The sequence below is a fragment of the Tenrec ecaudatus genome, chromosome X, assembly GCF_050624435.1.
Source record: "Tenrec ecaudatus isolate mTenEca1 chromosome X, mTenEca1.hap1, whole genome shotgun sequence".
NCBI lineage: Eukaryota > Metazoa > Chordata > Mammalia > Afrosoricida > Tenrecidae > Tenrec > Tenrec ecaudatus.
The window spans coordinates 124,860,895-124,885,720 of NC_134548.1; the positions used below are offsets into that span (position 1 = coordinate 124,860,895).

At 38.1% G+C, this 24,826-nt stretch overlaps 1 protein-coding gene across 1 annotated transcript in view; it reads right to left on the reverse strand.

Moving 5' to 3' along the window:
* IL1RAPL2 (interleukin 1 receptor accessory protein like 2) overlaps positions 1-24,826 on the reverse strand; it is a 719,072-nt gene that overhangs the window by 621,934 nt on the left and 72,312 nt on the right. The window lies entirely within an intron of this gene.

A 24,826-nucleotide genomic window follows, 5' to 3' on the forward strand; every position in this document is an offset into this window, starting at 1 on the left:
AAATTTAACAACAAGATGAGAAAAAAGATGGGACTGAGTAGTCCCATAAATATTTATTTTCTCAGAAACTCTAAGGAACAATGCTACTCTGTCTTACAGGGTCACTATTAGTGGGAATCAATTCGCAGTGAGTTTGTTTGGGGTTGCCACCTCATGCTTGGCACACCCCTATTAAAGCAGTTAGCTCACTGTAACCACTTCCTGATTTCCTGGTCCATCTCCCCCATTAAATTTTAAGTTTCTTAGGATTAAGTTCATAATTTACTCTTCCATGAATTTCCAAAATCTAATAGTTCTCCGCACATTGTAGGGCATAGAAAGGTTTATGATTAAATGAATCTCCTTATACCTGAGCCTATCAGTAAAAGGCACCGCAATTCATCTAGCAGGCAAGCAAGAAACCTTACCCTCACCCAGGAATCACCAATCTCTTTTTCTCACATTCTATATTAAGTGTTTACCCAAATCCTGTTAATTTTGCCTTCTAATTTGACCTAAAATATCTCTACTTCTATCCATTCCCATTTCTCCCACCTTTGTCCAAGTTATTATTGCTCATACTCAGGACTAGGTAAATAGCTTCTAAGAAGGTATACCAGCATCTCCTCCTCTGGCTTTCCTCCAATGTACTTTGTACATTGAAACTATTTAATCATGTTACCCCAACAATCTTCCTTAAAATCACTTTTAATAAATTCTCAACTGTTCTTATGATGAAAATAAAAGTTTTCCAGTAGCACTGTTCCATTTGTTCCATTCTTCTCCCCCTTCCAAGGCAGATTTATTTGTCCTTCTGTCAGTTCATGGCACTTCCAATATTTTTCACCAAAATCATAATTTGAATGTATTGATTCTTCTCTGGTGTTCCTTATTCAGTATCCAACTTTCACATGCATATGAAACAATTGAAATTATGATAACTTTGATGTGGTACTCTTTGATCCTCAAAGTGATCATTTTTTTCTTTAGTACTTTAAAGGGGTCTCATGCAGCAGATTTTCCCATTGTGTGATTGCTTGACTGCTGTATTCAAGAACATTGGTTTTGGATTCAAGTAAAATGAGATCTTGAACAACTTCAATCATTTCCCCCCATTTATCCTGATGTTGTCTATTGGCCCAGTTGTCTATCAGTCTAGTTGTGAGGATTTTTGTTTTGTTTACATTGAATTGAAATCCATAAAAAAGGCTGCAGTCACTGATATTTTTATCAACAAGGGTCTCAAGTCTTCTTTGTTTTCAGAAAGCAAGGCTGTGTCATCTACATAACACTGGTTGTTAATAAGCCTTCCTCCAATCCTGGTGCTGCATTCTTCTTTATATAGTCCCATTTCTCTGATTATTTTCTTGGCATACAAATTGAAAGGGCACCATCCTAGCACGCACCACTCCCGATTTGACTCTCATGCAGGGCTGCTTGTTTTGTGGGAGCCATCGCCTTGGATGGTGCGGACTCTGCACGAGCAAAAGGCGGCGTCCTGGAATTCTCATTCTTCATCATGTGATCCGTGGTGTGTTAAATCCCGCTAGCGCATGTTCCTTGAGTCCTTTCCTTCAGGTTGTTTTCACAACTAAAGTTGGATGCCTACTTGTATAACCAGTTAGAGTTTGCCTCTATCCCCAGTAGAATTTTAGTTCTTAAATGCATGGGCTGTGTGCAGTTTGGTTCATCACTACAGTCCCAATGTTCATCACAATACCTAGTAAGTAGTATAAACTCATTTTAAAAAAATTCATGAATTCACTTATAACTCAATAAATGGTAGCTATCTACTTACATGGAAGAAAGGTGAGATTATCTACCCCTGTAAAAAGTTAGTCTCAGAAACTCTCAGGGGTGGTTCTACCCTGTCCTATAGGGTCACTATGTGTCAAAATGGATTCTATGGCAGTAAATGAGTGAGTAATATCAATACATAAAGAACCCTAGTAGTGAAAAAGTAGTTGTCTACAAACCAAAAGACTGGCAGTGGGACTCTTCCCAGTAGCTCTGGAGGAGCAAACCCCGGTGATGTGCTCCTACGTAGGGAAACCCAATGTGACAATATTATTCCATCACATGGGTTACTCTGGGTCAGAATAGATTTCTTCACAAGCAATAACAACATAAATACACACACACACACACGCACACATATATATATTATCTTTAGGGATCTCTTTCACTGAATAAGAATTTAACATAACAGTTCATTTAAGATATTGTTTAATCCCCTACTTCATATCAAACAATGAATTAAGGTGATAAGAATACAAAGGGTAACTTATGGGCTCATTCAGCAAAAGGGTTATTTCTCCCCAACAATTTCATTTTTATGAATGCGATTTCTATCATTCAACTAATGCATATCTTTGATTTCATAGGTGTTTAAATATTTTGTTTGTGATGTGCTATTTGATTTTGCATCATTTTATAATCTTACCCTGTCTCATGCTTTTTCTACTTTTAAGCTAATCCAAACATGTTTATATGAGGGAAAATTTTTCATCTTTTGCTGTCTACTTAGCATAGTAGTAATATTAGTCATAGAAATAGTATTTAATCATCATAATTATTCTGGTAATGATGGAAACAGCTACCTCAATGTCATCAAACAACTCTGAGGTAGAGATGCAAATAAAGATGAAGAAATAGAGGCTCAAAAAAGTTCAATATCTTGCTCCAGGGTCACTCAGCAATTTAGTGGTGAAGCAGGAATTTCAAGCCAAATATTTCTAACTTTAAAATTCCTGGTCTTTCCAGTCAATGATCTGCCTCTCGGGAAAGATAGGCTTCCAGAGTGGTTGTATCAGCCTGCTTTCTAGCATAGACCTGCTAATATACTTCAATGTCCATGGAAAAGTTTGTGAGGAAATTTTGTACTTTCCATAATCATTAAGGAGAGATGCTGGCTTTCAAGGTGTCAAGAAAGCTAACTTGTGAACCAACCAAAAGGGAAAAATATGGAATCTGTCAAAGTCAGTGGGAAAATTGTCTTCTTTGATATAAATTCTGAGAGTTTTTGAAGAATATGTGCTAATGGCCTTCAGAAAATGCCAAAAAAAACCAAACAAGCAATATATTTCTACAGTTTTGCTCGATTGACTTTTATAAACCAGATCCGTAGAACTCTCTGAAGGCTTATTAATTTGACTAAAATATTTAAATTATGGCAAAGATATTGATTACGTTTGATATAAATAAATATGAGACTCAAGACTAATTTAGAAAGACTGAAAATTTGGTCAGAAGCAGCACTGTAATAGTCAAAGTCCCAGTTTAGCTATTTATCTAGCTGTGTCTTTGAGGGCTGGGCTTCCACTTCTTTGTCTAAAGAATGAGAGGATCAGATTATCTGTTGTTCAAAATTCCTTCAAGATTCTAGAATCCATGTACCCAACCCTGAAGCTATTTCCAGTTTGGAAATGTTACTGAGTAAGTGAAAAGTTTGTGTAGCTAAATTTATAAATTGGCACAGATTAAGTAATTGATTAGTTAATTAATTTATAAAGCAGTCTCTGAGAGTTGCAGAAGATTTGGGGACAGGACAGGATAAAGTATGTTGATTTCTGCAGAAATTCCAAGAAAATTATCTCAAGAGTCTTACTCCCACCCGTGCTCCAATTGGTGTGATGAGATGCAGCTGCATGCTCCCAACAACTAATATGGTGGCAGTTAACTATTCTATGAGGGAAAGTCAAAGAATATTGTTACAAAATTATGGAAATATTTGTTAAACAAAAGTATCCAAATGTGAAGCAAGTGTTTCTCAACATCTTCTCCATCCATGTCCGTACACATTGGAAAGTGGCATTTCCATCTTTCTAACCTTTCCCTGAAGATTTCTGTGCTCTTCCATTTACACCATGTCAAAAATGAAGTGTTGACATTCTCAAGCCACTCAAATCATGTTCCTTTTCAATGTTGTATAAACTGGGGGAAATATGAAGGGGTACTGCCAGCAATTTATGGTGAATGAGGCATGCTTCCCAATGAAATTCTCCTAAGACAGCCCTCGCTACCCATGAAAAATTTATAGGTTCACTATCATTATATAAGAGAGAGAGAGAGAGAGAGAGAGAGAGAGAGAGAGAGAGAGAGAGAGAGAGAGAGAAAGAGAGAGAAAGAAAAAGGTAACTTCCCTGGCCTTTCTCTGCAGTAATACAAGTTATCCATTTTCTTAAAACTTCTAATGAGCCCCCATGATTCTCCTATATTCTTTGAGAAGATCTATCAAAATTACCCATTTGGAATCCTCAAAAACAAATACAATAATATTCTGTGTAGGACCTCTGTCTTCAGTTTAATGAGCCCATAGGATCACCTTGGAAGGCACTTTTGGATTGGATCATTTGTTACAGCAGTCTCACAAGGCTAAAGCAAGTGCATCACTGAGAGAACTTATCTGCAGCCATCCATGGATCAAAAACATGGTTAAACATGGTTTTGTTAGGAATAAATTCATGCAACATTGATAGTATTGACACTTATAAACTCACCTTCACATTTAAGTAGATGTCCAGCACAGCAACTTGGTAGAAAGAAGAGAGTAAAAAATGATTTTTCCCCTGAACTCAGTTACAATGAAGAAAGATGTGAAGGAAAGATCTATAAAGTAAGACTTCAAATGGGCTCAAACTTGTGCAGTCATGGCCAACAACAGAACTGAAATAGATCAAACTTTGTAAAGTGAGGATATACTGGAACAATAACAGAAACTGGGAACATTATAGGACAAAGCTCTGGAATGGGAGATGAAGAAGAGGCATAATGATTATTGTCAAGACTGTGGAGAGTGGCACACATTTAAATAGTGTGGTCAGATAACATCTTTGAGCTGTGTATCTCTGTTTTGAACCCTGTCACGAGATCTGGTGGTTGTGTAATACATACGATGGCCTTGTTTTCTAAGTGGGAGGTGATTATTGTTCTGGTACACTCATTGTGGTGAAGTGGATTTGCCTAATGGTGGCTCTTCAATTCATGTCTTTGTACTTGCTACCAAATAATTTGGTAGGACCATGTAAATAGGGTATGACAAAAACTAATAAAGAGGATTGGTCAGCTTTGCCATTCCTCTGGATATAAGGGTGCCATTTCAGAAGCAGGATGAGAGAGAATTCCAAGGATCATCAATGCAGAAAAGCTGGCAGTTGAGCAAGTTCAAGACCCTTGCCTAAAGTGGTGAAGGTGGAAGAATACAGGACATGCCATTCCAAGACCACAGGCACCAGCACAGAGGAATGATGCCACTGAGACTATGCAGCAGTGAGACAGAGTGACATGTGTATATCCTGGCCACAGAGGTAGAGGTCAAGGGACAGAGAGCTTGACAGAGGCTGAGGGTCAGAGGCAGACTGGGCTGCTGGATCAGGAGAAGTACTGTTGCAGACCAAAAACTATATCCCTATTGTTTTATGATCCAGATTTTTGGTTACCTCTTAACTTCCCTAACAAATCCCCATAATTGTGAGTATCCACCATTTGCCTATTAGCTTGCCATACTGTGGCAGCTTGCATGTTGCTGTGATTCTGGAGGCTATGTCACTGGTATTTCCAATACCAGCAAAGTTACCCAAAGTGAACAGGTTTCAGCAGAGCTCCCAGACTAAGAATAGACTATGACATAAAAATAGACTGACCACTTCAGAGGAGTTGACAACAAAGCATAGTCAGTTACTGAAAACTTCATGAATAACAGGAGAACATTGTCAGAAATAGTGCCAGAAGATGAGCCCCTTAGGTTGAATACACAGAAAGGAGAACTCAGAAAGAGCTGCCTTCTCAAAGTAGTCAACCGTAATGATGTGAATAGAGTACAGATCACTGGAATAAAACCTTCAGGATCTCCATTTGCTGATGGGGTATGACTCATAAAGAAGAAACAGCTTCAAACATCCACTGAAAATTGGAACTTGGAATGTACTAGGAAAATTGGAAGTTGTCAAAAATGAAATGAAACACATAAAGATAAATATCATAAGCATCAGTGAGCTGAAATGGACTAGTATTGGCCAGTTTAAATGAAAAACATCAGGTGGTTTACAATGTCAGTAAGAATATAAGACAAATGCTGTTGCACTCACAGTCAAAGGTCACTTCATGGTCTATATTGAAGTGCAATGCTGTCTGTGATAGGATACGATCTATCCTCATAGAAGGAAATCCAAAAAAATACAACTGTTATTCAAAGTTGTGAACCAAGTACCAAAGCTAGTGATGTTGAAATTGAAGAATTCTACCAATGTCTTCAGTCTGAAATTGATCAAATATGTGATCAAGATGCACTGATAATTGTTGATGATTAGACTGCAAAAGTTGGAGGCAAAGAGGAATGAACAGTAGTTTGAAAATATGATCTTGGTGATAGAAGCAAAGTTGACCATCACATCATACAATTTTGCAAGATAAAAGACTTGTTAACACATTTTCTTGAATGCTTTTTTTTCAACAACACAAAAAACAACTATACACATGGACTGCTCCAGATGGAATACATAGAAATAAAAGTGACTTCATATGTGGGAAGGGATAAAGGAGAAGCTCATCATAAGCTGCTAAGCCAGGGGCTGACTTTGGAACAGACCAACAGACTTGAGGTTGAAATTGAAGAAAATTTAAACAAGTCCATGAGAGCCAAAATACAATCATGAGTAAATACCATCCAAATTTCAAGAACATCTGAAGAAGAGAATTGAGTAATTAAACACTAATGACAGAAGACCTGAATACCAGAAAGATGTCTCCTTGTGTTTTTATTGACAATGCCAAGGCATTCAGCTGTGTGGATCATAGCAAAATCTGGAAAGCCTTGAGATGAGTGGGAATTCCCGAAAACATGTTTGTGCTTATATGGAACCTTGGTTGTGCTTATACAGAACCTGTACATAGATCAAGAGGCAGTCGTGGGAACAGATCAGGGGAATACCGCATGGTTCCATATCAGAAAAGGTGTAGCAGGATTATGTCCTTTCACTATACTTAGTCAATCTCTATGCTAAACAAATTTTCAGAGAATCTGGATGATATGAAGAACGTGGGATCGGGATTTGAGGGAGGCTTATTAATAAACTAATATCCATATGATTCAGCCTTGCTTGATGAAACCTGAAGACTTGAAGCACTTGCTGATGAGGATCAAGGATTGCAGCCTTCAATATTGATTTCAACTTACTGTAAAGAAAACCTAAATCCTTACAACTGGAGCAATAGGTAACATCATGATAAATGAAGAAGAGTTTAAAGTCGGTCAAAGAGTTTTGTCTTGCTGGGATGCACAATCAAAGCTCAGGGAAGCAGTAGTCAAAAGATCAAACAATACACTGCACTAGGTAAATCTGCTCATTCAAATGTTGAAAACAAGAAAGTTACTTTGAGAACTAATGTGTGACTGACCCAAGCCAAGGTATTTTCAATCTCATATACACGTGAAAATTGGACATTGAGTAAGGGAAATTGAAGAAGAATAAATGCGTTTGATCCATGGAGTTGAAAGAATATTGTAAGTATCAAGAACTGCCTTGAGAACAGATTCATCTTGGAAGTACAGCCAGAATACTCCTTAGCAGCAAGGTTGACAAGACTTCACATCAGGTACACTGGACATGTCAAGAGATACCAGCTCCTGGAGCAGGACAGTATTCTTGGTAAGGTCAAGGAACCACAAAGAAGAAGGCCCTTGATGAGATATATTGATACCATTTTTGCAATAATGTGCTGAAACACAGAAGAAATTGTGAGGATGACACAGGCCTGGGTAGTGTCTCATTCTGTTGTACATAGAATAGCTATTCATCAGAATGGAATCGGTGGCACCTAGCAACAACAGTGATCGTGAGGGAGCCCAGCAGAGAAGGAGAGTGCCACGAAAGGTTAATATCAGAATAGGGTAAAATGAAGATGGAGGGTGGAGGCATGTCTGACCTCTGCCTTGTGACAATCACCCTTGGACAGGTGTGGAGATGGATTCGTTTTCTCTGCAGGAGAAAACTGGAGGAGGTCAAATTTGGCCCCACTCCTGTCATTCTGTCACCCACATTTTACAAATTTGAGTCTGTATTGGTTTTGTTCCATCAACCCTGACTGAGCAGGGAATAACTGGTTCAAACCCTGGTGTTAACCAAACAGCACAAGGGAAGACAAGCTCCATCTAAGGAGCAAGACTTATACATGGCACTTTATGCTCAAAAGTTGTACCTTGTTTATTAGTGAGGCCAAATAACCCTTCCATGGGACATATTCCCAAATAGGCTATGAATAGAAGTTACTCTCCCTGGCATTCACGACCTTCCAGTAATCAAGTCTATGTTACCTTACCCCTTACTATGCTCCAATGGCTTCACTTAAAATGCAAAACTCATGAGTTCAGAAATTAAACGTGTTGACCTTTGAGCTCCAAAACCATAACAACCAAACCCAGTGTCATTGACTAGATTCTCACTCATAGTAACCCTATATAAGCCTCATATTTCTCTTTTGGAATAGCTGATAGGTCTGAACCACTGATGTTGCAATCAGTAACCTAATGCCTAATGAACAGCACCACCAGGTACCTTTTCAAGGCACAAATCACCCATTGCCTTTGAGGCGATTCCAATTCATAGTGGCTCCTCTACAGGGTTTTCAAGGCTTTGGGAATCTTTATGGGATCAGAGAACCTCTTTACCTCATAACAGCTGGTAGGTTTGAATTTCAGACCTTGAAGTTGGCAGTCCAGTTATCTTTCACTCAACAGTGCCTCTACAGCTGCTTTTTCAAATTCCAAGGTGTTATTATTAGCTGTGTGACCTTGGGTTAATTATCTAACCTTTCTGAACCTTGATTCCTCAGCAGTAAAGTAATAACCAGTATTAACACCTATGTTACATGATTTTTGTGAGTTTCCAATAAGATGATAGAAACCATAATAGCTATAATTATTTGGTGAGCCAAGTATGCATTCCATGTGCCTTTATTTATAGCACACTCAAGGAGTTCTCCTCTTGTATAGTAGCACATCTACAGCTAAGAACTGAGACAGAGTGTCCAGATTGTGTGAACACAGTTTCTAGTCTAGGAAGAGGGTGTCAGAATGACTAGTAAGTGATTGGTATCCCAGAAACAGGCTATATTTGTGCAGCAAAAGTCTAAGGACAGGCTACAATACAACATGGCAGGCTTTTACAAAAATTGAGGAGACCTAGCAGCATGTTTGTTCATCTCTTGTTCTTTCTTTCTTTCCTTTAGGGTGTAAAAGACTTAGGAAACTAGCATCCAAAGGGAAATTTAAAGTCATTTTTCTTAAAATGTGTGATTGGAATTGGAAAAAGATCACCACTTATTTGCTGCGTGGCCTTGGGAAAATCGCTCAACATCTCTAAGTCTGCACGTCTCCAGGTGGGAGCCTATAATTTTCACTGTTGTGGTGAAGGTAAGAACAAATGTATGTGTTATGACTAATTCAGGAACCCAGCCTATGTGCAAAAAAATGTCTGTAGCCTAGTATAGGAATCTTTGGGGGTACGGTGATTTAAGTATTAAGCTGCTAACCCCAAAGTGGCAGTTTGAACCCACCAGGCACTCTGCTGAAGAAAAAAGTGGTAGTCTCCTTCCATAAATATTTACAGCCTTGAAAATCTTCGAGGGGAGTTCTATAGGGTTGCAATGATTTGGAATAAGGCCAATGATTTTAAGTTTTGGTATTTAGTATTACATTAGTTATATTCTTCTAACTCTAAGGGATTCAATTGTCAGCTAAATGCAGGATGCCATCTCATATATCAGCAAAAATAAAAGTAGAGATATCAAGCTTGAAATTTAACAATTTGATGAGGTTTGGAAAAAATCATGATGAGTAGCTTTCTGCTATGATTCTGAAAAAAAATGTGTAGCATTGGGCCTCAGAACTGCAGTTTGCATTGATCTCCTATAGTCATCAGTTGGCCCATACAATCTAGCACTTCATTGTGTCATATCCTATATACCATGCAGAAAGCTCCAACATTTGTATTGCCTTCCCAGACAGTTCCCTGAATGCCAGAATCATATATTCAACTGCCTACTCAACATCTCTTTTTGAGTCTCTAATAGGTATTTCAAATAAAACAAAGTAAAGAGAGAATTCGCAAATCACACAAAATCTTACCCCTCTCTCAGTCCTCCACAATGTATTCTCCATGAAAGAGCTAGAGGATGCTGTTTTGTGTTTTGCTATCTTTGCTTGTTTAGTTTTTTTTAAAATAAGAAGTCATACAGAACATAGTATTTTCTTACTTAAGATGATCTAATGGCTTCCTTATAATCTTGGGATAAAGACCAAAAGCATATCAAATACTGGGTTATTTCCCCTTTCCTGCCTTTCCATTCTCATCTTCCCCCATCCTCCTCACTATTCACTTGACATGGGCACAAATCCTTAGCACCTCAGAACTGAAATGTGCTATTCCTTTGCCTGAAACATTTTTTCACCCACCCTTCACAGAAGTTGCTTCAGGATTCAACCTAGTTGCTGTTTTCTCAAATAAAGCTTACCTAGTCATCCAATGCAAAATATCTGTCTACTTCTCAAAAAATCTATTTTAACAACCAAAAACATATTGTTGAGAACAAGGGGGGTTGGCACAGAGATCCAAAATCCATCTGGAGACAATGGAACAATCTCCCCACAGAGGGACCACAGGGAAGGGATGAGTCAATCAGGGTGCAGTAAAACATCGATGAAACACAGTATATTCCTCTGGTTCCTTGAGGCTCCCTCACCCCCCACTACCATGACCCCAGGGCTGCTTCTCAATTCAGACTAGACCGGAACATGTACACATATATAGATAGGAGCTTACGGCATACAGAATCCAGGAACAGGAGTAGAAATAGCAATACCAGAAGGATAGTGCGAAGAGGGAGAGATGAAGGAAGAACAAGAGAACCAATCATAATGACTGACACATAACCATACACCCCTCTCCAGGGGGAAGAACAACAGAAAACATGGGGCAAGGGAGACAGCCGTCAGTGTGAGATACGAAAATAATAACAATTTATAATCTATCAAGGGGTTATAGTGGGGCGGGAAGGGGAAAAAAGAGGAGCTGATACCAAGCACTCAATAGAAAGTAAATGTCTAGAAAAGAATGAAGGCAACATATGTACAAATTCACCTGTTGCAAGAGATGTATGGATTATAACAAGAGTTATAAGAGTCCTCAATAAAATGATCTTTTAGTAAAAAAATTTTAAGCAAGAAAATAAATAAATCATCTATTTTATTTTTCTTTTCATCACCTATTTTAATTTATAATTCTACATTTATCCATCTCTATCCTTCCTCATCTCATTACACTATGAACTCATATCTCTTTTAGTTTGCCTCTAGCTACCTAGACAATGAGAGTAAAATGGAAGGTAAAAGAATGAAAATAGTCATTGTAAAGCCAAGGTTAAGAACCACTCTGGTATATTTATTTAGTTATTTTTTATTATGATTCAAATGAAGGCTTACAGAGCAAATTTGATTTTCATTCAATAATTAATATATATTTTGGCACTGGATATCAGTACCCACAATGTAACAGTACTTTTCTCATTCTCTTCTGGGCTTTATCACCATCCCCCCCCCCAAAAAAAGACATTTTATTGGGCGCTAATACAGACAACATATCATTCTATAGTTCAATCACATCAAGCAGTATTGTACAATTGCTATCATAATCAGTTTCTAAAAACTTTTTTCCTTCCTGAACTCTTTGATATCTGCTCCCTTTTACCTCTGCCCCCTCCTGTACCCCTAGAAACCCTTATTCTACTTACTGTCTCTATAGGTTCATCAATTCTGGGTTACATATACTGAAAAATGGAAAACATATAACAATTATTCAAGTGGGTTATCCCCAATGGCATAACACATATGAGATCAACCCCAATGTGAACAAACAAAAAAAATACAGAAAATGTTGAAAACCAGATCAGGCCCAATGTGCATCAAGGGGGGACTCAACTGACAAGGTTTGAAACATCTAAACTGGGTTTATCATTTTGATCTTTTACAGTCATCTCGGCAATGCACTCTGGTAACTAGTCTCTTCCCATCCTTCTAATATGGATAGAGGGAAATGACAGGAGGCTTATTTTCTCTGAAGAGCTCACACATATATCTTGGACTCCTACTGTAATCCATAGCCTTCTGCAAACCAGAATCTCATAGTTTAGGCTCTGATACTATTGGCACCTTCAATTTGGATTATATGATTTACAATTCTTCGGTGACTGATATTGATATGCTTCTTCTATGTGGACTTAGTTGACAGGTCACTTAGATGGCTGCTTGTTTGGAAACAAGTCTTTAAGACCCCAGATGCTATTTTATGTGATAGCCGGGCAGCATCTAATATCTTCGCCACACTTTTCTCCAGCACCCTTATCTTCTGTGTTCCATTCCTGAGGGTGAGTACTGACCAGGGCCATGGAATGAATTGTTCTTCAAATAGAGCTAGGATTCTGTGTGAGCCCCAAACCCATTCCTGGATCTATGTTGTTTAATGTGTCCTTGGCTCCCTTTTGGAACCTCCTGTTTCTTTATGGTAGAGCGTCTTACAGATAATCTCCCTGTGACAAAAAGATCTTCCATTAATATTGTTATTGATTAGTTCCATGTACTAAATTTTTAAAACACTATTGAGAGAGGGATCTTGGGCAAATGTAGGCAGCCTCCATATCACAGAACTTGAATTATTCACTTGTACAGAAGCAATCCTTTTGTGGCTGAAAGCTATTTACAAAAATGATGGGAGTTGGTTGTCAGGGAAAATTTACAATAATATTCACTGAGAATGTCATTCCCAGGTCTGCTGGTATAATATATATCTTAATATAGCACTGTCTTTAAAATTTTTATTTATCCTTCTTGCATAACTATCCTGCCATATGAGTTTTATCCCAATTGATTGTATTACGGTTGATTGTTCCAAGGAGTTCATATCTCTCTGATTGTGTTGCCTGCTTTACAGTTTGGCTGTAAGCTTAGTTATCAAGGTGAGTTCAATTCTAGTCCTGAGGAGTGGCAACCACGTACTTGTTCACATCACAAACTTCAGAATATCCTTTTAATCTTTCACCTTTTACCTCATATACAATTAGGTTTCAAAATTTTGTGGAAAAACTAAATTAAAATATAATAGAAGGTTTTTACAAACATTTTCAAACCCCCTAGTATTAATAATGAGGCAAATTAAATAATATCATGGAGACCATTTTATTGACATAAAATATCGGTAAAACGACACCAACGAATGTTTGTGGACCAAGGAGGACGAGATGATTAAAATATAATTTATAATATATTTTCTCAGGAAAAGCCTACTACTGCCCATGCAATAATGTGTCAGTGTGTATAATGACAGTCTGGTGCTTTGACATTCAAAATTGAGCAAACAATGTAGCATATTAATCCAATAATTTCCAAATATTATCACTGTTTCTCCATTTGTTTTTTCCCAGACTATAGATGGAGTAAGTACTTGAACACTACATGCATGTATGAATGCAAAAGGTTTTAAAACCAACAAAACATTATGAATTAATCACTCAACAAGTATAAGCTAAACCCAAGAGTAGGCACTTTCCCCAGGCAGACAGGAGTGCACCTGCTATTCTGGCAGAATGGTCTGCATGGCACATCACTTTGAGTTCTGTATCTGGCGGTTCCCAGCTGTTCTGCCAAATCCCCACAGTAGCACAGTGCCATATCACAGAGAGATTTCTAGATATATAAAGAGTTCCTGGTACCAAAAAATGATTTATGAACTTGAAATGAATTATTTTCCTATTTGACAGCCAAAGGAGCCCATTTACCTGCCTTTATAGACTACCAGTGATGAATCATAATGACATAAGGAATTGCTAGACAGGAAAAGGCCACTCTCCTCAACAGACTTGTCCTCAGGACTCATTTCTACTTTAGCTTTGAAATCTCAGCAGCTTTTGCTCTTAGCTCACACATCATTAAAATGTCTTGTTGGCTGCAAATGATCATTTATCGTACAAGCAACAATATTTGCTTTGACCACCTTAATGGACCAATTGTTCCACATGATTGCATCTCTTTGAATGAACTTGTTCTGTCTGAAATACCTATTTATGCATCTCTTTGCTTGAGTTCTTCATATCCCCTGGTTAACTTTCTAATTTGTAAAAATTGATCCCTGTAAATGAAGCATCCTATTAACAAATGCAATTTGTTTGAGACTGTTTACCAACCTGCTCTTTTGGTGGTGAATAGGCTCTGAGATCATCTTCACAAGCTTTCCAGTAATAATAGTAGCTATTATACTGATTCTAATTTTATAGTTAATATAATTTATCAAGTAGCTACTATTTTCCAGATACCACTCTGAATATTGTGCATACACAGGTAAGTAAAATATATTGTTAATAAGGTCCCATATGGCATATACAGGAATTAACCTGACTACATATGTAGGACAAGATCATGGAAAATCTCAGCATCACTCAAAACAAGGTCAAGGGTCAACACTGATGGCAAAAGAGACTCTTAAAGTTACACTTGAATGTAGAACGGCTAATGCAAATGGAAGAAACGATGAAGTCAAAGAGCTAAACACAACCTTCAAAAGTGTATAGACATCAAGGGAGGACATATGGAGAAACCATAATTTCACATTTCGATATTTTTGTTTTATAAAAGTTTCTATGAGTCTAGACTAATACATTTGCCTTAACACAGCAACATGATCCTCAATACACAAGGAGAGAAAATTGAAATTCAGAGGGTTAATTTTCTCAAAGGCACAAAACTACTAAGTTTCAGATTCAGGATTGGAATCCTGGCTTGCTATAGAGTAGGGTTCAAGGGAGAAATTTGAGTTTTCCTATTTTTCTTATGGGTCTTTGCTTAGAAGAAAGCTTTTGGTTTGAGCAAAAATTAGTTTCTGTTTTTACCCACATTTTAGAAGCATCTTCCTCTAGATGTTTTACTTAACAAAATAGTCTTAACAATCCACATATAAGAAAATGAGTGTTGACCAGGTTAGATCTCAGTACTAAGAGCAATAAAATGGTTTTATAAGCATTTACTAGTGGAAAGGGTTCAGGATTTTTTGGGGGAAAACTATAACATCTGAATCTTCATTCCAGCTATCATTTTGCTGCTATAGAATATCGAAAAAAATCACCTGTCTGAATTTCAATTTCCACATCTGTAGAATGTAGCTCAAATGACCCACCACATAGGATTTAAAAAGTATTAAATGAGATCATATGAAAAAGCAGAGAGACATAGTCCTAGCTCCAAAAATAAATGTTGTAACCAAATGTTATCTTGAAGCCATAGTGTTTCCATGCTTGTGTGCTAACGGCAAGGTCCACAGTTCAAAACCACCAACCGCTTTACAGGAGGAAGACAAGAATACAGTCTTAGAAACCCACAGGGGTTTTTGGAGCCAAATATTTGTATAAAATGAGAAGCTGTTGGAGATTCTTAACCTAACTGATAAAACAAAGTCTGTGCAAAGAAGAGTTGTAAGGTATCCATCACTCAGAGTGGTGAAGATCTTTTTGAATGTCACAAGGGATTTCAGGAAAAGGAAGAAGATCATTTTAAGATGAAGTTCATCTGTTAAGGCTTCATGGAGGGAGTATAGAAATGTACACTGAATACTGGAAAAGAGGCACTGAAAGGCCATGAAGCAGGTGGGCAAACAGGGAAGAAAGGAACTCAAGACACCGACTGAGCTTTGTTGTGTGCAGGCCTTATGCAGGCAGTGCATACCAGGATCCTTTCTTAATAAGGTTTTGGTTTAAATGTGGGTTCAAATCCCACTTCTACCGCTTAACTAGCTATGTGATGAAAGACAGGTAACTAACCCTCCCTGAATCTCAATTTCTCTATAAACTAGGGGAAATATTGCCAGCCCTCCAAGGTTGCTATGAGCTTTGCCCAAGTGGTTGTGAAATAACTAGTAGTTTTCAGAGCATCTGATCTACCCGTGTGGGATGAATTCATGGCTGGCCCCTCTACCCACAAAGCTCCTGGTTTTATTAAAAGTATAGTTTGGTCAAACTACTTCTTTCTGGTTAGAAGTGAATAAGCAAGCTCACACTTTCATAATTGTGCATAATAGACCCGGGAAAACCGGCGCCTCTGACTCTTAAGGGCCTAGACATCTAAGTGTCACAATGCAATCTCTTCCCAAGCAACCCCTAGCAATCAGAGCACTGGGCCAAGAAGTCAATGGTCACCTCAGGTTCTGGAGCAGAGCCAATGGAGCGGAACTGGCCTGAGCTGGGCACGTTTGCCATATCCTGCTGCCATGTGGTCAAACTTGCTTACCCCCAGACCCCCGACTGGTCTTCTGCACAACTACTTGCAAAATAAGCTCACAGGAATGAATATTCTCACCGTCCCTGACTTTTCATTGAAATAAGACAGTCTTTCTACTGAGGGTACACCTAATAGTGTTCAGTCATCACCCTGTAGAGCATAGACACATGATAAACATTTGACTTGGACACACGTTAGCATCTCCATGACCCTGGCTGTCAATAGCAGGGTTAATTGGTAGCCTTGTGACCTAGTAAGCACCTTCCATTAGGATAGAATGGAAATAGTAGGAGAAAATGTATTGAGAGAAGGGGAGAGACAATAAAAGAATGCTGGACGTTGAAGGAAGAGAGAGAGAGAGAGAGAGAGAGAGAGAGAGAGAGAGAGAGAGAGAGAGAGAGAGAGAGAGAGAAACAACATGGTTAATCCTGAAACCCAAGGCCATTCCTCTCATTAATTCTAAGCAGACCCTCCCCACACTCCACTCCCACCCCTAGTCTCTCCAGGTCATAAATAGGTTTGACCTTATGTCTAGAGGGAGCAAGCTGCCACCTGCAGGGTATGAATTGTGACACTCTGGGAAAGGCCTCGCTCAGGCCCCATCAAGCTGTCAGAAATTCCCACCATTAGTCATGCCTATGCCTTACAGAATTGAAATATCTATTAGATTGCAAATATGTTAGCTGAGAATAGAAATATTTTGGGTCATTATCAGACATGAATTCTTTAGTTCATTGAGGTATTAGATTAGCCATAGCAGACAGAAATTTGGGGTATTTAGAGGAGGTAGGGAAGGGACAGAAGTCATCCAGAGTGGGCTGGGTAGACTAGGAAAGGGCAGGGCCACCCAAAGGGGGAGAAAGGCTCAGTAAGAAAGGCCAAGTGATGACTGCCAGCCAGTTTTGGTGATGAGAAGTCTCCACCCACGACTGAAAAAGAACAGTCCATTATGAAACACAAAGTCACTCATGTGAAAGATCCCTTAATGCAGTCAAGCACTATTGACTGCCAAAGTCGTTCCTTATGAAGGCACACTAATGGCATCAACAAAAGCCACATTAGTTTGTGATCATGAAAACACACACATTCAGATCATGTTAACTGGCTGCTCCAAGAACATGAAGGAAAGTGAACATATACCAATACTTGTTCCCCTAGGGGGTTTCCCATCACACCGCTTCAGGGCAGCTTCAAGAAAGGTGCTTCACTCCAACCCCAGAGCCCAGCTCTTAATTTCTCTGTAACATTGGGGACCAACTTGCTTCATCATCTAAATTGCTCTTCTTTGTATAGTCAATACCCCTCCCGTAGTATTACATCCATAAATTGTACCCTCCACTCTGTGCTTGCATCATCCAGCCTGATGGATGGTGTGATTAGGATGGCCTCTGGGTGCTATTTGCAGTTTGTCTATTAACTGCTCTAGAGGTTTTTTTCCTTTGTTAACCCCCCCCGCCCATCCCACACACACACAACACTGCTAAGTCGAGGCCAATCCACTTAAAAAGCCTACTGAGCCAAATTCCTTAGAGGAAAGGTCATGAACAGGCAGCTCCTAAATGGAATTTTTCCTACAGACAAGATTTTTTTTTGGGGGGGTGGGTCTATATAGTAATTTATAAAATTCAGACTTTCAGAATCTCTTAGAAAATTAGACAGCTTAGCAATATTGAATCCTCTGTCTCCCCAGGCATCAATCCCCAAGGACTGAGTTGAAGCTGGCATCTCCCTGCCCATTTACTGCCTCTCAAACTCTGTCTACCTCATTCATGAATATTATCTTCCTGGATTTTACAAGCATGTGAGAGTATTGATTAGAAGGTTGTCTTATTATTGATTTAGAATCACTCATCAAAAGCGAATGTATTTATTTTTTGAATCAGAGCTATTTATAGATAAGGGCAAAAGAATGGAGGGGCAACCTAACATTTAAGTAAAAGGTGGTTTCAAAGCTTCTTAAACCTGAGATGTAGAGTTACTAACTTTGAACTCTTTCCTATGGGTTGTTGGCCTGACACCCAAGATTAAGTGGCTGGGGATAAAGAGCATTGGACTGGGAGCAAGAAAACGGTGATTCCAGTCTTGACCATGCCATTCACCAAATGCCCAACCATAGTAAATGGTTGAAACTCTTTAAACCATAGTTTAGTTTTCTTAAAAAAAAGGAAAACTATATTGTTCTTGCTGCTGCCTCCAGAAAAGTTCTGGAAACAAGAAATACAGGAAGGAAGGGAGGTAAGTGATGGTACTGTGAGAGGTTAGAAATGAATGATGTGAAACAAAATGGACATGAGTTTTTCAATGTGAAACTGATGATCTACTCAGTAAACCACCCAATTTACAATAAATCATTGAATAAAGAAACAAAATAAAACAAAAGTTGGCCCCAGGATTAGGGGCATCTATAATTATTCACCCACCAACTCTGAAAACAAAACAAAATAAAAATCCAAAAGTTCTTGTGAACAACAAAGTGATAACCCAGAGTGAAAATGCTTTGAAATTTAAAGGACCCTATAAATATAAACCTGCTATATTTGTTCCTAACCAAAGGACTCACCAACCCAGTCACCAACTACCCAGCCAAACCAAGGTAAACATAATTTTTGAGTACTTAATCTATCCTGAGCACTTGAGGGGATAGAAAAGAGTCAACAAATCATTGCCCTTAAGTAGCTCGAGGCTAATCAAGAAAACAAGACAAACAATAGAAATTAATAAAAGATTATATCATGGTAGGCCAAAAAGTAATGCTATAAAAAGTCATAGAAATCGGTATTCAACCAACATATCAAAATGCGAAGCCACTGTTTCGTAATATAGTCTCCATTTAGGTCTATGCATATCTGACGGCAGTGGCTTCACCTCTTTACTCCTTCTCCTGCAGTGTCTGATTTGCACAATGTCACCATGGCATCTGTGACATCTCGGAGGAACGGCACTGTGTTCCTTTTCTGAGTTCTATGAGTTCGGTGCACAAAAAGAAGTCCTGGGGCTGCGGCCTTGGCACCCTTTGAAGAACGAGCAGGTGCATTGTAGTAAAAGTGGTATCGCTACGGTGAAATTTCCCTGGCTTTTCTCTACCAATACCGTTTTATAATTTTCTTAAAACATCTTCATCATATGTCCCCATGATAGCTCTCTGTCCTTTGAGGAAATCTATCGATATTACCCCTTTGGAATCTCCAAAACCAGAGGCCATAACTTTCCATGCTGACTTCTCTTTCTTGCATTTAACATTCCAACAGATCCCCTCAGAAGCAACTGTTAGGACTGTACCTGTTCTGGTGCAGATACTCGACCAAGGCTAAGACCAGCATATGATTATTTGTTGAATGCCTGTTTAAATCCATAGCACTAGGAGCACGCCTGTACATGTATGCGCCGGAACTCGAACAGAAACACTTTGTGACTTCACGTTGTGATCATAATGCAGAGCAGCCCCCAAAGCATTTTATCCCCTATCAGCAGGAGGCAAATAGAGCCAGTTACTCACTTGGTAGGTAGTAATTCCACTCTCAATGTTTTCCACCCCTCCCTATTGGAAACTTAGCATCCTCAGATTCCTCTGAAAGGAAAAGTGGCTGAATAAGCCCAGGATGTGTTCTAAATTACATATCATTTCCATATCCAAAAGTTAAAGTACATATTAGAAGAATATAGGCACTAAGTGCCCTGCAAAACCCAGGTGTTCGTTGCTTTTTACCAACTAGGGCAGTGGTTCTCTATCTTCCTAATGGCACGACCCTTTCATACAGTTCCTCATGTTGTCGCGACCCCCAGCCATAAAATTATTTTCAATGCTACTGCATAATTGTCATTCTGTTACTGTTATGAATTGGTTGATTCCTGTGAAAGTGTTGTTTGACCCCCAAAGGGGTCGCAGCCCTCAGGTTGAGAACCACTGAACTAGGGCAACATTATTGAACTGGACTATTCTGTGTTACCCTTCCATTTGCTTATTTAATTTTCACAGCTACAATGAACCTCACAATGATACATATTTTTTCTCAATACGTCATAGCAGTAGGATCTAGTGGTACTGATACATGAAACAGCTAATTTCATCATTTATGCATTTCACTTTTCCTGTCAGTATTCCTCGCTTCTCTCTTAGAATGACCCTGACCAAGGCCTGACTCAATGTGATTTCCAATTCATATCGATCTCAATGAACATAATCTCTGAGAGCTAAGAACTAAACCTCAAAATGTCAATTTTTCCTTATAATTCCAATAAGGAATTCTTGAAGTTCAAAAAGAACATGATAATAGACTCAATGACATTGTGACCAATAATATGACATCTATTTTCAAGGTGCATAATCCACATTTCATTAGTAAAAATATGATTTGTGTTTTATGATGGTTAAAAAGTCATATTGAAAATCCGAAAGGTGTACATCCATATCTTTACTTTGCCAAATGGTAAATTAGTAAGCCACAATGTAGATCAGATTACTTGGACAAGTCTCTTCTCTTGCTTAAATTTCCTTTTCTTCTCTATAAAAGGGCAATGGTGATCTTATCCAGCTTTATAAGTTATTGTGAAGATTAAATGAGAAAATTATATAAAAACTAAGTTCAAGATACACATTGATATTAGATATCTCAAAAAAAAATCTCCCCGCCATCAAGCTGATTCTAATTCATAGAAACCTTATAGACAGCACAGAGGCTCACTGTTCCTGTGGGTTTCTGAAAGTGTAAATCTTTATGGGAGTAGAAAGCCTCATCTTTGTCCCATGGAGTAACTGTTGGTTTCATACTGCTGACCCTGAGGTTAGCAGCCCAATGTGTCACCCATTACACCACCAAGTCTCCAATTATATCTCTGGGGCCCCTATTATGATCATTCCTTTGTTGTTGTGTTGATGATCCATCTTTTGCTGTATTGACACTACTCAGTCAAAATCTCCACTTTGGTTTCTTATTTCAACTCCCCTTCATTTATCTCTTTTCACTATTCCTGTCCCCACCCTCACCCCAATGCCTCAGAATTAACAGTAGAGGCATAAAGGAATAAAGAACCAGAGCCACAAAAAAGCCCATTTTCCAACATGAATGTTAACTTTTTTCCTTCATGTGTAAATAATTACCCTTATCCATACTAGAGAAAGGTTATTTTTGACAAATTAGGCAGTCTAAATGACACCATATACATTGCACTGCAGTTTGTTTTACCTTTGTAAAGCAAAATTTAAAGCACTTACTGAAGCCATATATTTGAGCATCTTCACCAAAGACTGACTCCAAATCAGACTGCAGATTTAGCAAGCCTTGCTTTTCCAAACTGTTTAGCTTCTATTGCTCCACAGAAAACCAGCAGCAAATCTTTAAAATATATCCATAGAACAATGCCCACATTCTAACTCTAGCACTGCAATGCCAATGGGTTAAAGATTATCCCAAATATGTGAAGCATTCCAAGGGAAATCTGCAACAATCAGGAGGAGACGTGTAGCTCCATAATCACCAGAAACCAGATTTATATATATATATTTATTTATAAATAACGATTGGACATTTCTAAAGAGCTGAATAAAATGATGTCTTTGTGAATGATTTACAGGTAGATGGTGAATGACCTTCCAAATAAAATTAATTAGCACTTGCTTCCTGTTTGTGTGCTTTTATGGAAGTCCTTTTGACTTTCTCAAGAAAGGCCTTCTCTCATTCCCTCTCTCTCACTCCTCTCCTCCTCCTTCTCCCATTATCACCTCCTCTACATCCTCACCATCATGTAACCAACCCTCCCTTCTCTCCTTATCACTTCTACTAGCCCTTCCACAGATTCAATGTGAGAAAAAGTAAGAAAGAAAAAAGCCCGTTAAGATAGCAAACACCTATATATAATATGTTGTGGGAACTAAAACTGTTAGGTGTTGGCACCTTTGAAAATGACCCAAACATGCTATTTTGCGTGTCTGTGAGTCATTAAAATGCTCCTTCCTCATCAACAGCCTCCAAAGGAAGAAATTTTTTTCATAATAAATCACACGGTCTGTTATGATGTATATAATGAAAGTGTTCCAGAAATGTTGCATGTAAATCAAACCCTAACTTTAAGAAGTGGGACCATTTAACTATTTACAGAAATTTTGTGCCACATCATTTTTATTGGAAAAAATCATTTTATAAAGCATATGATGGCCTTCTAATTTTTCAGTTTTGAAAAACTGAATCTTTTAAAATAGATATTGTTAAAGCAAGTGGCACCTGTAGACCGCAGAAGAACATTCATCTTACTGCAGAAATGTGTCTCCGATTTATACATTGAAAAAGAACCCTCAAGAAATAACCGTTTTGAAATCTGACAATCATTTCCAACTCCCCTATCTGCAGTATGCAATCTTAAAGTCTACCTATATAGAGGTCAATCAGTCTATTCTATTAATTTACACATATAAATTAAAACATATTAAGTTCTTTTTATATATATTAATTTATAATACTTTTGTACTCCCTAGTTTGAAATTCCTATCCCATGCCTATATATTAATAAGACCATAAACAGGTATAAATTGCTACTCGAAATAATCTCAGTTTTACACTTGGAATTATGAGAATATCTATTTGTTAGTTACTTTTACAATACTAAGAATACAAAACAAAATGTAACACTAAATATTGAAAATCACAATAAACCTTCCAAGGAAATTTCCTAAATCTTCATCCAAAAAGTCATTAGTTTTACTTGCATCATGCATAAAGTTTGAACCACATAGATAAATTCCAAAAAGTTACCATCTTCATACATGAATAATGACCTTTTTCCTCAGGAAACTAATGAACATATTTTTAATTATTTTTGAAAGCTCTCAGCTCAATGTCTGGCATGTACTCAGTGCATTTTTATTTAAATGATATATTAAGAAATAGCTGTTTTCAAAGGTCAAGCTTGCTTTACCCACACATTCTATTGGCTTGCCCTTTGTGACCAATGACTTGAGTTTTCATAAGTTTAGGATTTTCAGTGAAACAATTTGAGGCTGATGTAAACTAGTTTTGTTTATTTTCTGAATGTGAACAAACCTACTCACAGGAAAATAAGTCCTATGACTGTGACTTCTTTCCAAACATCCCCTTAGCTAGTGTTTCTCAAAGATGTTGTTTAGATAGGCTGTAACAGAATCACCTGGACCAAAGGGCAAATTTCCAGACTTACTGATGTGATAGCAATGAGCTTGGTTTAGCAAACGATTAGCTAGGTAGAACAAGACAATATAGAAGGAAATCTCTATTCCTAACATTGTGAGAGTATGTTGTAATTAGCCAACTGTTTAATTAGACACTGAGGGAGGAACCCGAAAACCTCTATTTAAAGGGCCTCATTTTCACTCTAGATGTCTTGGTGGTACTGTGGGAAAAACATTGGCCCAATAACCACAAAGTCACAGGTCAAATCTATACCAGTCAGTCACAGGAGCAATGTGCAGCTATCTGCTTCTAGATTTACAGGCTCTGAAACCTATAAGATCACTATGATTCAGAACTGGCTTGATGACAGTGAGTTTGTTTGTTTGCTTTGGTATCATCAACCTTCCTGGGTGTTTCCATATGATTCTGAGACATATTCATTTGAGACCCTCTCCTGAAATAATATTTAGATGAAATTTTAAATTGAAGTTCAAGTAGACTAGAAATTTAAAGGAAGTAAATTAATGTCTTATATAACACCCCAAACAAGTAATTCTAGGTCCACTTTTCCATGATCTAAAATAAGCAATTTCTAGCATTTTTGAAAGTACATTAATATTAACTAGCCGGTTGGTATCAACATGAGATGGTATATACACATATATGTATACATCTAATAGGGAAATCAATCAAGATTTGCTCAGGAACAATGGCAAGTAGACATTTATCATCCTGTTTCTTAGGTCCAGCACACCCGCTGGAGAGGATGTCTTTTAAGGTACTTGGTTCAGATCTGTGTCTCTGAAAAGATTTCCTAATGTTTTCTAATAAGTACAAATATCCTTAGCTGATCTCTTCCACAATTCACTTATACTTCAGATTTAAAATATGCAATTGTGCATTATTATCTTGGATTGTTCCATTTAAGAGTCACTTTGTTGCTATGAAGAGCATTGTGGATAAATGCAAGGACAGAGGTGCAAACCCACTGGCAGCTCTCCAAGAAAAAGATGAGGCTACAAACCCTATAGAGAGTCACTCTGAGTCAGAATCACACCAATGGAAACAGGTTTGGTTTTACTTTTTTAAGTTAATATCAGCTCCTAATAATCTCATGAGTAGTACTGCCCTGTAGTGTTTCCTTAGATGCACTCTTTATGGAAGTGGATCACACGGTCCTTTTCACACAGAGCCACGGAGTGGGTTTGAACCACTAACATTTTTGTTAGCAGCCACTCGCATTAATGTTCACAACTTCATCACTTACTTATGGGGGAATGTTGTAAAAATGGTATTTGAATGCCATCCAGACGATTTCATTGGAAAAGCCCAACATAATCTCATTGTAAAGAAGCCCTCCCCTAAAAGGAGATTCTACAAACAGTTGAAATATTCT